Below are 14,759 nucleotides of genomic sequence, written 5' to 3'. Positions count from 1 at the left end.
CGCCAGCAGCCGGGTTTTTCTTTCTCTTCCGGCCTGGGGAGCTGCTGTTCAGCCTCACCTCTCTGATCAGGCCCAGAGATATGCCCTGCAATGCTGACTGGCATAGGAACTGATCAATCAGAACCAAATGTGGGTGTTGTGAAGAACCAATGGTTGTCTAGGAGGCGGAGCTTTTGACGCTGGCTGGCATAGGAACCAACCAATCAGAACCAAATTGGCCAGCAGAGAAGGGCAGTTGGGGGCGAGATCAGGCCTGCAGGGAAGGGCTGTTGAGGGTGAGATCAGGCTGGCAGGGGAGGGCAGTTAGAAACAATCAGGCAGGCAGGCAGAAGCAGTTTGGGGCAACCAGGAAGGCAGGTGAGCAGTTAGGAGCCAGCAGATTGGGCCTAAACCGGCAGTTGGACATCCCCCAAGAGGCCCCCAATTGGAGAGGCTGCAGTCTGAGCTGAGGGAACTCCCCCTCCGTGGATGAATTTTGTGCACCGGGACTCTAGTTTATATACAAAAGCCTAAGTGACCAGAAGACCCAATGACCAGTTGACTGGTTGCTGTGATCTGCACTGACCACTAGGGGGCAGGTGCTCAATGCAGGAGCTGAACCCTGGTGGTTGGTGTGCTCCCACAGCAGGAGCACCGCTCAGCTGACTGACAGGCAGACTCCAGGCTCACAGCTGGCGAGTGCAGCTGTGGCTGTGCTATCCTCTCCCACCTCTGCAGCAGCACTACCCAGTGGCAGTGACAGGCACAGCAGCGCCTGGCCCAGGCTTGGGCTCCTTCCTGGCTGCCAACTGCTTCATGCACTACTACATCCCTGGGGGTCCCAGAGTGTGAGAGGGTGCAGGCCAGGCCTCTAGTTATATATAAAATGTGCTCAGTTATAATTCCCTGTAAGTAAAAAATGTCAAGAACATGGGCAAACTGGCTTAGTGTGTTTAGGCTATGGTCTGAACTGTGCCTAATAGCTTTGTTTAAAATATAAATTGAGTAGGCAGGGGAAAAACAGAAAATTTCCTGGGTAGGTTGATGGCAAAGGTCAGCAAAAGAGATTAAATATGTGAAAGTTAAACAAATTACTTAACTTAATGAAAGATACCATAGCTGGTAAACACCTTCCCTGAACAGGACAGAAGAAATAGTTTCAACTATCATATAAAAGATAAGCTGGGGATACTAACATAGAATGTACAGCTTCTCAAATCAATAAGTCATATGGCCTTAGTTAAAGTATTGCTAAGTATTTTCAGTAATACCTGGAGTTCAGAGCTTATCACTTCTTAACAAGGAAGTTTGGTAAATTTGTTCTTATTATGAAAAAAAAAAACAAAAAACTTCTATCTGATAAAAATCTCATGAGAAAAGTCCACAACAAAATAATAAACTTGGAAAAAATGAGCTTAACATACTGACAGAGTTGTTTTTTTATATATAAAGAACTCACAAAAATCAATAACAGACACCACGAAGAGAGTCATAGAAGACAATGTGCAAATAACACAGGGACATTAAGAGTACAGAATCACCAGTAAGTAAAATGAAAAAAAAAAAACTTAAAAAATTAACAAAACAATTTTTAATATATCATTTTAAAGATGGAAAGTATTCCTAGTTCCTAGTGTTGTGTGAGAAAGAAAAATGTGCTTCGGTGTAATAATGAAAATATCTGTATGTGTTTTTAAATGCCAGTTTCTATCTTTCAATTTAATTTATGGTGTTTTACATGGCTAAAATTTTTACTTTTATGTACTCAAATACCATCCTACCTAATAATAGAGAAACATGGTAATTAACCGTAACTTTGCTACCCTTCCCATTGGCTAATCAGCGAGATATGCATATTAACTGCCAACCAAGATGGCGGCCGGCAGCCAGGCAGCTGAAGTGAACAGGAGGCTTGCTTGCTCCAGTGATGGAGGAAGCCAAGGTTCCCCTCCTGCCGCTGCCGGCCTCTGAGCTGCTGTCTAAGAAACAATGTTGCAAATATAGAACCTAAACAAACCCCAGAAACCTGCTTTCAGCAGCCGAGGTCTCAGAGCTGGAGCTGAGCCTCAGAGCTAAAGCTGGCTCTCAGCTCCAGTGACAGCCATAGAAGGTAAATAAATCCCAGAATTAAAAAAAAAAAAAAAGAAATAAAGGAGAGGTTGGGAGCTTCAGTCACCCACCAGCCTGACAATGACCCTCAGCCCCTCACCCAGACTGGCCAGGCACCCCAGTGGGGACTCCCACCCTGAAGGGGGTGTGACCAGCTGCAAACAGCCATCAGTTCCTCACCGAGGCTGGCTCGGCCCCCAAGTGGGACCCCCACCCTGATCTGAGACACCCTTCAGGGAAAACCAGCTGGCCCCCACCTGTGTACCAGGCCTCTATCCTATATAGTAACAGGGTAATTTGCCTCCCGACCTGGGATCAGTGGAGCCGCGAGGCCTCCTGGCACCGGGATCAGCGGAGCCTCCCAGCACTGGGATCAGCAGAGCTGTGAGGTCTCCTGGCTCCTGGAGCAGCATGACAGGGGGCAGTGCCCAAAACCCCTGATATCCCTGCGGCTCTGTGTGTGACAGGGGGCAGGGCCACAACCTCCCTATCCGCCCTGCTCTGTTTGTGACAGGGGAAGGCGCCCCAACCCCCTGATCAGCCCTCCTCTGTGCATTACAGGGGGTGGCGCCGCAACCTTCCCATCGACCCTGCCTTGAGTGTGACAGGGGGCAGCTCCCCAACCCCCCAATCGGCCCTACCCTGAGTGTGACTGGGGGTGGCATCGCAACCTCCTGATCTGCCCTGCTCTGTGCATGAGAGTGGATGGCACCCCAACTCCCCAATTGGCCCTGCTCTGAGCCCGACCAGGGACTGCACCTAGGGATTGGGCCTGCCCTATGCCACCCGTGAGCAGGCTTAAGCCAGCAGGTCGTTATCTCCCGAGGGGTTCCAGACTGTGAGAGGGCACAAGTGGGGCTGAGGGACACCCCCCTGCCAGTGCACAAATTTCTGTGCTCCGGGCCTCTAGTTTTAATTATATCTGTCTTAGAATAAGTCATATTCAAGACTTAATCATCTCACTACTCTTTATTTGACTTATTTTTTTTTCCCCAGAACATTTGTGCATATATGTTTCACATCAGGATTAAGACATCTTAACCCTTCTGCCCCCATCAAATACTCAAACTCTTTAAAATCTGAATTTAGGAATAAACAGTACTCTAAATAGAAAAAGAACTTTGTCAGAATACCTGGAAAAAACAAATGAGCTCCTTACCAAGAATAAAAGGAGTCAGTTGATGGGTGTCAATGGATATTGACAACAGCAGTTAGCTAAAATGAACAGTTCACCCCTGAACTTCTGCTCTCATATACTTACACCATGTGCAAGTAGGTCTTGACATTCCACAGCTAATGATGTGAGTGGCAGATGTGAGAACATAATTGGTCCTCGTTGAAAATCATGATACACACTTTAAAAGGCTCAGTTAATTTGCTAATGACTAGCTCCATTTGATTGTTTGAACATAGTGAACAAGAGAATTTTCGGTGTGTACACCAGAGAGGAAATCTAAGATAAAGTGTTTCTTTTTAATTACACACCTGAAAAGCTGTTAAATTTGTGAAAAAGTTTACATCCTGATGAGTCCAACTTTAATGAATGTGAAAGTTACCCAGGTCTAACAGCTTCACTAGAGTCAGTCTTGGTCAATAGTAAAAATTTGGTACATTTTTTTTCCTTTGGCTATCTTCTCTCCACTCTATCGTCTTTTCATTATTATTATTTATTTCTCACAAGCCCTGAACACTCTTACTCCACAGAATAACAATTTGATAAATTCATTCATACAATCTAATATATTAAGATCGCACTATGGTGCTCTTATTTTTCAGATGGGATCATATTAGAAAAAAAGGACACTAATTTTAACATATATGAATGATTTCCCAAACTGGAATATATTCTAAAATGAACTCATATCTCTCTTGATGCTGCCCTACTCCCAACCTTGGTAAGCCTCCTATTTTCCAAATCAGCAAATGCTCATCATTACTCTTCGTGTTGTGTAAGCTAGGCATCTTAAAGTTGCCCTTGACATCTCTCTTTGCTGTGTCAAGTCCAACACCAATTTGTATTGATTTTTGTCTCCCAAATTCTTCTCACATAATTTCCCTTCCACCCTTCTCTGCTTCCTCCGCCCTTATCAAGGCTGCATATTTTCCCATTGATTTCCCAGTGATTTCCAAGAGCAAATGGACATCTTTTGCACAATTGGAAATAATGTTTTCAAAGGAAAAAAAATGCAGAAAGAGGTAAGAGCTTGCTTGTATTTCAGAACTCTGGCAGCGTAAAGATTCTGCCATTCCCTCGGAGGTGTTAGCCCTCCTCACAAACCTTTCTATCGGGATGTCAGAGAGGGTAAATGTTTCGGCAATAATGTAATAACTCTAATAAAACTGAGCCTTTTATTTTGTGTCCACCTAATTAAAACATCAACTAATCTTTGTAGAGGAGGGTTGCTTTTTAAAAATCTAATTACGTTTGCCTGAAGCTCTCTAAGAGAATTTATGACTCACAAAGTGTAGGCTAGTAGCACACGATTTGGCATCATTTCTCATTGTTTTTCCAAAGATCTTTTCACCCAAGTGATTAGGATATGTTTTTGGCACACTGTCTCCGTCCCTGTGGCCACGTCTTATAATCTCTGCAAATTTCATGGGTTAATCATGTCTACACTTAAATCAAAATTCCTTTTAACAATTAGAATTTGAATTGCCTCAAAGTAATACTACTGAGCACAATGTTATATGAGTAGATTTTTAGAAGTATGTGTGTGTGTGTGTGTGTGTGTGTGTGTATGTATGTATGTGGTGTTATTTTCTCTTTTGATCCCCACAGCAACTCTTTAGGGTAAGTAGATAGGTCTTTAAGAATTATTATAGCTCCTACTTTATATATGAAGAAATTAAATCTTTGGAAAATGTCTTGATTTTTCTTAGAGCTTAGAGCATGTAAGGGACATACCACTTAGAGAAAAATAAACGACAAACTTGCTAACAAAACTCAACACTGGCAATTCTTGGAGCTTAATTATTCTGTAAAGGCTTTAAGTAAAGTCTCTTAAATCTAAACCAAAATAAACTTAAGCACTAAGAGAAAAAGACAGAGAAATTTCTACTTTGCTTCTCAGAGTACATTGTGGGATGTTTTTTATACCTATATTTAATTTTGCTTGTGTGTACGTGTATGCGAGTGTGTGTGTGTGTGTGTGTGTGTGTGTGTGTGTGTGTGTGATGTGTTATGAATGCAGAAGTCACAAAGCCAGTTAAGCAAACTTTAACTACTAATCTAGACATCTTGACTATCTCTACTAACTTGTTATAATTTAGTTATAAGTCTATACTTGGTACATTTTTGGGTCAACTAATACTGTAATAATCTAGTTTCTTATATAAGTCAAAGAACAGAACACTAGACAGGACAAGAGTAAAGTAGCTTAACTTGAGGGTGATGTATGGGAAGGTCCAAATGACAGCTAAGATCAATTTAATTTTATTTGATAAAATATATAAGGTTTGTGCCAGGTGCCCTGAGGACAAACAATGAATAAAATGTAGTTGCTTCCTCATGTAAATCATCACACACAAGAAAGACAGACAAAAATAGGGTGACATGAGTTCAGTTTTTAAAATAGGGTTTAAAAAACGAATAAAAGTTCTATGAAATAAAAAGACAAATCAATTCTGACTGAGGAAGTAGTTAGAGGTGCAGTGGCCTTTAAACTCTAGCAACAGTTGTATATAGAGGTTTTTCCAGGAAAAAGTAGACAAGTGGATTATAAATTAGGAGACTGTGAGTCAGTAATTGTTTGATGGCCTCTAAACATGTTGTTCTGGCTGGATTTTAGTATCTGTGAGTGGGTTTGGTAGCACATAAGACTGGAAATGAGTTTGGAACAAATGGCAAAAGTCTTGAAGAAATTAAGATTTTATTCCAACGTTAGAAATTAAGAAAAGTTTGTGATTTTCATGCCAACTCTGAGTGATAGTGACTGCCCAGACCCTGCTCTTGAGAGGCATTTGGGGCACTAGTATGAGTTTAGTGATACATTCAATCAGCAGTGTCTCCAATGGATGAAGGAGGGTTTGGAAAGGAACTCATGCCATGTCTAATCAGGTTGTTTATTCAACAGTCTGAATTAGGTGGGAGACGGGCACAAAGTGATTTTATTTCCTTCCCATTGCTGCCTATAACCAGGCTTTATCAGAGCTTCCTTCCTTTATAAGAACTGTGAGATTTTGTTCTCATTGAGATTTTTAAAATTCAAATTCAGTCTAAATTACTTTGATTTTCTACCCAACATACTTACTCACCTCTTTTTCTTAGGGAATGATCAGTGCCTTTGGGTAGGTCTTGCCAAGATTTTTCAAACCAGCTGACTTTCCTAACTCCACAGTTTTGGTCCACAGGAAACTGACATGTTTGCAACAATGAATGCTGGGGTGGTGCATTGGTCCCATTGTTGCCCCTCACACATAATTCTGCTTTTCCTCAGTAATCTGTTTTTACCCCTTTGCTTAAATAAAATGAGGATAAATCATCCAGTTTGCTATCTCTTTTGCAGGTTGAATTAATTAACAGGCATCTAACAGGGATTTGAGAGCACACATAGACAATTAAAAAGGTGGGGGTATGGCGTGGGATGTGACACGCAGAAGGGAAGCCAGCTGCCATTTTGGCCAATGAGGTTTATTCCCACTGGGTCAACATTAGAAGCAGTATAAAACCCATACTTCAGATTTATTTGACCCAATGGGCATAGAAGCTAATTTCTAGAACAACCCCTATCATTCATTGCTGAGTGCTGTGCATGATGAGAGTGTGTTAATTCCCAGGCATTTTGGCCTTCCGCACAAGTGGCAAAGCAAGGCCTGAAGTGGGGGAGGAGGGAGGCACAGAAAAAGCTCACAGGCAAAGCAATTAGGTTCTGGCATTTGGAAATCCACTGTGTATTCCCTGCACTGGAAATGGAAAGGGGTTTTGGGCAAGGCACCAACCACATCTGCTATACTGTCTAAAAAAAGACACCTCAAAATCTATAAGGGCTCCCCTGGAGGCCTTCTTCCTTGACTTGGGGAACGTTGTTCAGGAAGAAAGAGGAAAAAGGCCAGAGTAATCTCCCCTATGTTTTATGACTCCTAAAATGTCTCCAGCTTCAATCAACTTTTTCCAATGAATTTCTAATCTCCTGCTCACATCAGCTGGTGAAGTGTTGGGCATAGGCACTTTTAGGCACATCTTAAAAGGCCCTAAGAGTTAACTGAAGGCTTGACTTATAGCACTGGAATACTTAATATCTATGAAATTATGTATTCATGTCACAGCCTTTTGTAATCATCAACCATATTTACACAGTTTTGCTTTGTTTCATCCAAATATGCTTTCATTCACATAGTTAACTACTATGGCTTTGAAAAGTTATTTATTTTTTAACAACTTCTCTGCAGAGTTTGAAATGATAGACAAAAAATCTTAAGGAGAAAAAATACAGATCTAAAAATTTTTAAGGTAATTATTTAAAAACAATCTGATATTGCTCAATATTTCACCAAAAGTGACACCAGAAAAAAAAACATGAATACTACAATAAATTCTCATTGTGCTTTTTTTCTGATTTGTAATAGTTATATGGTAACTAAATATTAAGTATAGAAATTAAAAATCACTCACCCAGAATTATCCTCAATTTACAAATGGAATGCTAGCCTGGCTGTTGTGGTTCAGTGGTTGAGCATCAACTCATAATCCTGAAGGTCACAGTTTGGTTCCCTGTTAGGGCACATGCCTGGGTTGTGGACTCCATCCCCAGTAGGGGGTGTGCAAGAAGCAACCAATCAATGATTTACTCTCATCATTGATGTTTCTCTCTCTCTCTCTCTCTCTCTCTCTCTCTCTCTCTCTCTCTCTCTCTCTCTCTCTCTTTCTCTCTCTCTCTCTCCCTTCCTCTCTCTGAAATCAATAAATAACATTTAAATAATAGAATGGTATCCAGAAAAGTTTTAACAACTTACAGTGTTACAGCTTACCTAGAGGAATTTTAGTTGAATGTCTTATTTAAGCTCAATCAGCTGGGTGTTTTTATATACAACTCACACTTTTGTCCAACTCCTCTTCATTTACTCCCTCATATTATGTCTTACATGTGTATCTCCCACACCAAATTATAATTTTCTTTAAAGAGAGAGGTTGTCTTTTTTAATCTTATATTATCAACCTCCTCACCAACACACCCAAGTCCCAGTACTAGCAAATACTTTCCCTAAATGCTCTCTACATATTACTTTTAGCACACAAATAAAATCTGAAAGTTTGAAATACCATTTGCAGAGGGCTTTGTTTTAACCGAATTCATTTTTGCCCTTGAAATATGTGTGGAACATACGGTATAAAAAGCAGTTAATCATTATTAAATTGATGGGTGTTTCATTATAATCACTTTATTGTAGACATTATATGCTTCCCTATATGTATGTCCTTGTAAATTAACTTAATGTTGTGCTCTTAAAATGTTTAACAGATGATTAATATGGTATATACAAGTCTCAGCTCCTTTACCATCTATATATATAAAAAACTAATATGCAAAGTGTCCCCTCAGGAGTTTGACTGGGAGTTTGATTGCTCACTATGACGTGTGCTGACCACCAGCAGGTGGCACAGAACAAAGGAAGGCCCCAGCCAGCAGCTGGCAGCCAGGGAAGGAAGGCCCCGGCCGGCAGCCAGAAGGCCCCGTTCAGCCCTGATCACTGGCCAGGCCTAGGTATCCTACCTGTGCACAAATTTCATGTACCAGGTCTCTAGACAATAATATTCTAATTTTGAAGATCCAAAAGGGAGATGATGGTAACCAAAACAGATACACTTTCTGGCACCTGTAACCTGCACTAACCCATTTGGGTATATAATTTTGAGGGATTCCTCAAAAGGAAGCTGACCTTTCCTTTAACTTAAAATATTTAGTTGTGTAAATTTTACTTGCTAAATATGGATGATTGTGCTGAGGTTTTTAAATGCTATAGATTCTTTGAAATGACCTCCTACATTAGTTATTTTCTATCTAATCATTTGTTTGAAAAAGAATAATTTATGACTACACAAAAGAACTTTGTATGGCAAATAATCACCATTCAAAATCTAAAAAAAAGTTTTTGAAAAATAAACCAAGATAATTGACTAAAAGCAGACACTAGATTATTTAATTTTTTTAAGGTTAGTAATAATAATGAGAGCTTATATAATTCAACTAGAGACTTGGTGCACGAATTCATACACTATTGGGTTCCCTTGGCCTGGCCTGCAGATTGGGCCAAAACCGGCTCTCTGATATCTCCTGAGGGGTCCCAGATTGTGAGAGGGTACAGGCCAGACCGGGAGAACCCACTGGTGCATGGTTAGGGCTGGGGAGGGATGTGGGAGCTTGGCCAGCCTGGGAGGGACTATGGGAGGGCTCCAGGGCATGTCTGGCTCATCTCACTCAGTAGCAATCAGCCAGACCCCAGCAGCAAGCTAACCTACCAGTCGGAGCATAGGCCCCCTGGTGGTCAGTGCCCGTCATAGTGACTGGTCAACTGGTCAACTGTCTGTCCCCTGGTGGTCAGAGCACATCATAGCAAGCAGTTGTTTGGCCTTAGCATATCATTAGCATATTACATTTTGATTGGTTGAATATATGACCAGACAACCGGACACTTAGCATATTAGGCTTTTATTATATGGGATGCTTATTTTGTGCTGGATATTTTTTAAGTATATGGCATGTAGTCTCATTAAATCCTCCAAACAAATGTCTGATGGAGATCTGTAATTCCATCCGTTGCAGGTGAAATAAGTCTCTGTAGCTCAGTAAATTGATAAATGTCATTCAGTTGATGAACAATAGAGTTGAGATGTCAGCCTACAGTGGTCTAATGGTATGTGCTCAAGAAGAGACCTCTAATATGTTTGTTTGTTTATAATATATATATATTTATTGATATTTTACAGAGAGGAAGGAGAGGGATAGAGAGTTAGAAACATCAGTGAGAGAGAAACATCAATCAGCTGCTTTCTGCATGCCCTCTACAAGGTACATGCCCTCAACTGGAATCAAACCCAGGACCTTTCAGTCCATGGCCCGATGCTCTATCCACTGAGACAAACCAGTCAGGGCGACCTCTAATATATTTTAAAGAAAAACAGACATGTTACTGGAAAACTCCGTTATTGGGTTTACACTAGAGTTGAAATAAATTAATCTGACATTTCTTTATTTTTAACAAATGTTAAGTTTGTTGTATTAATAGTATATTAGAATTATATGATTAAAAATAGCATTATCTATAACACTTGTCTTACTCATCATTAACCTAGGATGATTCTCTTTGTTAAATCAGAGATAGTGGCCCTCCATAGGCCACATTTGCCTCTTGGATTAATTCCATCAACACAGGTACTTCAAGCTTTATGGGGGGATTGTACCTGCCATAGGGATAACTTTCTCAGTTGTAGTTTTCAGTGGCTACCCCCTAAAGATTCAACTAGATAACATTTCATCATTGCAAAGTTATGGACCTTAGTGTGATACCTCCAAATTTCAAAGGACAAGAAAAGCACAGGTTTGTGCAATAATCATCTTTATGTGTCTTCCTCTAGCATAAGCATTTTGTATTCTACTAAGTGAGTCTGTTTTCTCTTCCACTCCCCCTGATTACTCTCTTCTTCTTCTTTTTTTTTAATCATCACCCAAGAATGTTTTTATTGATCTTAGAGAGAGGAAGGAAAAGTGATAGAGAGACAGAGAAATATTTATGCGAAAGAAAAACATCAGTTGTTTACCATACAAGCTCCACTAGGGACTGAACTGCAACCTAGAATTTGCCCTGACCAGGAATTGAACCCATAAACTTTTTCTTGTGCGGGAGGACTCTCCAACCAACTGAGCCACCTGTCCAGGGTCCTTCCTTTTTTAATTTAATTTTTTAAAATTTATTGGGGTAACATTGTTTAATAATATTATATAGGTTTCAATGCATCTTCTGTATATTATATTATGCTCTTTCTGTTTCATTTCTCTTCTCCCTAGCAACAGATACCTTTTTTATTTCTTTTTAAATATTCTTTAGTATAGCTCAGCAGTATTTATTAGTTTAAGAAGCAGAAGAATGTAGCATAGTTTGATCCATCTCAAGAAAAGAGTTAAACATACATTTTAATGAACGAATGCATTTCTTCCCCTTGATTGATAAATTTTCATGAAAATTAATATTTGAAGTAGAAAAAAATCTTATGATCGTCCTCTGCAATGTTAAATATTTATATTATTGTCAAAAATATTTGATTTAAAATATTTTATATTTATTTATAGTATATAGTCAAATTTTTTTTAAAAAGTTTTAAAAGAATGCATGCAATAAAATTTAGTCCAGTATTGTATATATCTATTTCAGTTATCTAAAGCTGTATAACACATAACAATGGATTTTCAAAATTAATAAATTGTCACCATTTGTTTTTGTAAGTCAGCAATTCAGGTAGGGTGAGCAGGGACCTCTTATATCTCCTTTGTGATACTTAGTTTGCTGCTGTGAAGTTTGGGGGATGTAATCTGAGGGCTCATTTAGTTACACCTCACACCTGCTGACTTATATTGACTTTAGACCTCAGTTCTCCATGCAGGCCTCTCCAGGAGGCTTCTCCCTATGGTCTCTCTGAGCTTCTCCACATGAAGGTGAATACAAGAGAGAACATCCTAAGAAGGAGCCAAGAGGAATCATAACATCATTTATGACCCAGCCTTAGAGGCACATCGCATTCATTCCACTGTTTAAAAAAAAATTTTTTTTGGTTAATCCTCACCCAAGGGTATTTTTTCCCACTGATTTTTAGAAAGAGTGGAAGGGAGGGAAAGAGGAGGGCAGAGAGAGAGAGAAACATCAACATGAGAGACACACATCGATTGGTTGCTTCCCAAAAGTGCCCGACTGGGGCCAGCATTGATCTTGCAACACAGGTACATGCCCTTGACTGGGAATCAAACTCAAGATCTCACCATTCAGAAACACTGGCCAAGGCAATTCCACCATTTTCCATTGATTGAGGCAGTCACAAGTCCAGACAACTTCAAGGAGGGGAGAAATAGATTCCATCCCTTGATGGGAAGTGGCAAGGTCTGAAGGAGCATGTGGGACTGTTCATTTTTGGAAACTACAATCTGTCAGAGGATTGTGTTGTGTCCCCCATTTATGTATGAACTATACACAGCGATATATTAACAGTGGTTGTATGTGGGGTTTTTGGTTGACTTTCCCTTACTTCACTTTTTTTTTTACTATAGCTTTCAAATATCCATTCCAAGATAATAAACATGCATTACATTTTTAAAAGAAAAAGAGAAAAAATAACTAGATACTTTCTTGGGTTTTTTTTGTTTGTTTTTGTTTTTTTTTTATCTTCTTTAACAGAAAAAGAAAAATCAAGGAAACAAGCTCAGGATCAGCAAAGCCATCCTTGCAACAACTGCATTTCACTCTCTCATTGCTCTCCATCTTCATTTCATCTGGTGCTGCTGCTAGAGTCGGCCTCGGTTCCATTGTAACCACTGGTCCAGATGTTTCCAAAGCATCTGTTTCACTCTTACCTACCTCTGCCTCTATCCTCATGGAGGAGAAAGTGATAGGCTCCAGAATTGACAGTAAGGAATTAAACCCAGAGAACAAGCCAGCCTTTAATACCTTCTATCAAGGCATCTCAGAAAAAACAAAATGTACACAGTACTGAGAATAAACATGAGATACGTCTTCTTTCGTTCACAGTGCTAAAGAAGGCAGCACATTGCCATTTCTCATGTTATATGTGTCACCAATATTAAGAGGTCTTACTTTTCCAGCCTGTGTCTTACTGACACACAACTTGGAGTTTTGGACACAGGTAGCTGCTACCTTCTCATACTCTTTCACTTCTGTACAAGGCAGAGCAGATGGGCTCAGGTGATTATTGCTGGTGGAAACTGCAGGGCTGTGCTTCAACTGCTGGCTGAGAGGGCGATGCCCGTGGGTCACTAATTAACCATAATCATTATTAGAATAGCTATTGCTTTAAAGCGACTTGTCAGCTTGGCAGTTATATTCAGGTTGTGTTCCCCTTCCCCTGCCTGCTTGATCGGTTTTAAATTGCGACTGTCGATGGCAGCTTTCTATAGCACTCACTCATGACTGCTCCAGCTTTCAACTTCCTCTTTTCATTCACATAGCTAAATTGGAAGTTTATCGTGCTTGATTTATATTTAGATGTATTTTTAAATGAAGAGTTAAAAGTTAAAAGTGTGCACAGCTGCAGGAAACATTATTGAAAGTCCTTTAAAACCATTATGTTGACTCACTCAAATGGCTGCTACAAATGCACATTATAAAGTCAGCCTTTTAGCTGTTAGTATTTCATCGGAGTTTGTACTATGTTCCTTTGCTATTGGTGTATTTAATGGCTATCATTTAGCATCATAAAGCTAGACATGTTTCTCTACATAAGAAAAATAATGGCATGTATAGAAAAATAAGTGAGCACAGAGGGAAATTTTTAAATATGGTGGAGAGTTGAGGTTAAGGTGTGCATCAGAATGAGTCTGAAGCTATATTGGAACACACTGGCTCAAACTATAAGTACATTTATCATTTTAAGAAAGAAAGAAGCACTTGAGGAGTGTGGGATTCAGGGTGAGTCACACCAGTATCTCTGGGATGACATCGCAGACCCACATTCTGTCTGTCTCTCAACTCTGTCACCTTCAACATCATCCTCAGGCAGGGCTGGCTCTGTCTGTGGGGGCGAAAAGATTTCTGGTACCTGAGAGACTTCTGGGCTGATTGCTTCCTTTTTCATATTCAGCAGGAGAGGGGGGACTCATGTGTGGGGGTAGGGGAGAGTGAGAGAGGGAGAAGAAGAGGGTTGTAGAAAGAGAGGAAGGAGAGAGCAGAAGAAGGGAGGCAGGGAGGGAAGAAAAGAAGGAGGAGGTAATGACAAGGTGGGGAGCAAGAGAAAAGAGATTCCCTTAAAAATCTCTCTGATGGACCTCTCATGGAGGGCTCTGGTGATCATGAACTGACCAGCTCAATCAGATAGTCTAACCACGACTTGAACAGTCCATCAGATCAGGACCTTTTCCCAGAGCTATGCATTGTCAGCCTCTTCTGGGTCTCTTGCGGAGCTTAGGAGCAGGGTACATCTCTGAACAATTTTAAGATTCTTTTAAAAAGAAAGATGAAATAGATATTGCCTAGGTAGTAACCAGTATCTGCTATGTGTAAGCAAGTAATTGTAGTAAAAATCATGTGTAACACTTAGCCACATACTTTTATTGAAATATTCAGTTTATATTTATATATATGAATAGCTCATAGGAAATAATTCAAATACATTATGGAATTATAAAATAAGGTATATTAAAGTGAGCATATGTTAAACCATTATCACAAATGTTGTTATTTATTCTTTTTTCATTTATTTGAGAATGCTGGAGGTACAATGTACTACTTTTATTTTTTTAAATATGAAAGCATTTTCTTTTCCTACTTCATAATTATTTCTCTTTCCATTATAAGAAATACCATTTTAATATTGTTAAAATATAAACATTAATTCATTTAACCCATAAATAACTGTAAATACCTACTTTGTTCAGGGTGTAATAGGCTAGGTGCCTTGGAAGCTATAAAAATTGAGGCAGAAAGAGTTTTGGTCCCCTAGCTGTTTATGG

Source organism: Myotis myotis, unplaced genomic scaffold, assembly GCF_014108235.1.
Source record: "Myotis myotis isolate mMyoMyo1 unplaced genomic scaffold, mMyoMyo1.p scaffold_m19_p_3, whole genome shotgun sequence".
In the NCBI taxonomy this organism is placed as follows: domain Eukaryota; kingdom Metazoa; phylum Chordata; class Mammalia; order Chiroptera; family Vespertilionidae; genus Myotis; species Myotis myotis.
The sequence above is the reverse complement of the archived record's forward strand: the minus strand, read 5'-3'. Positions refer to the sequence as shown.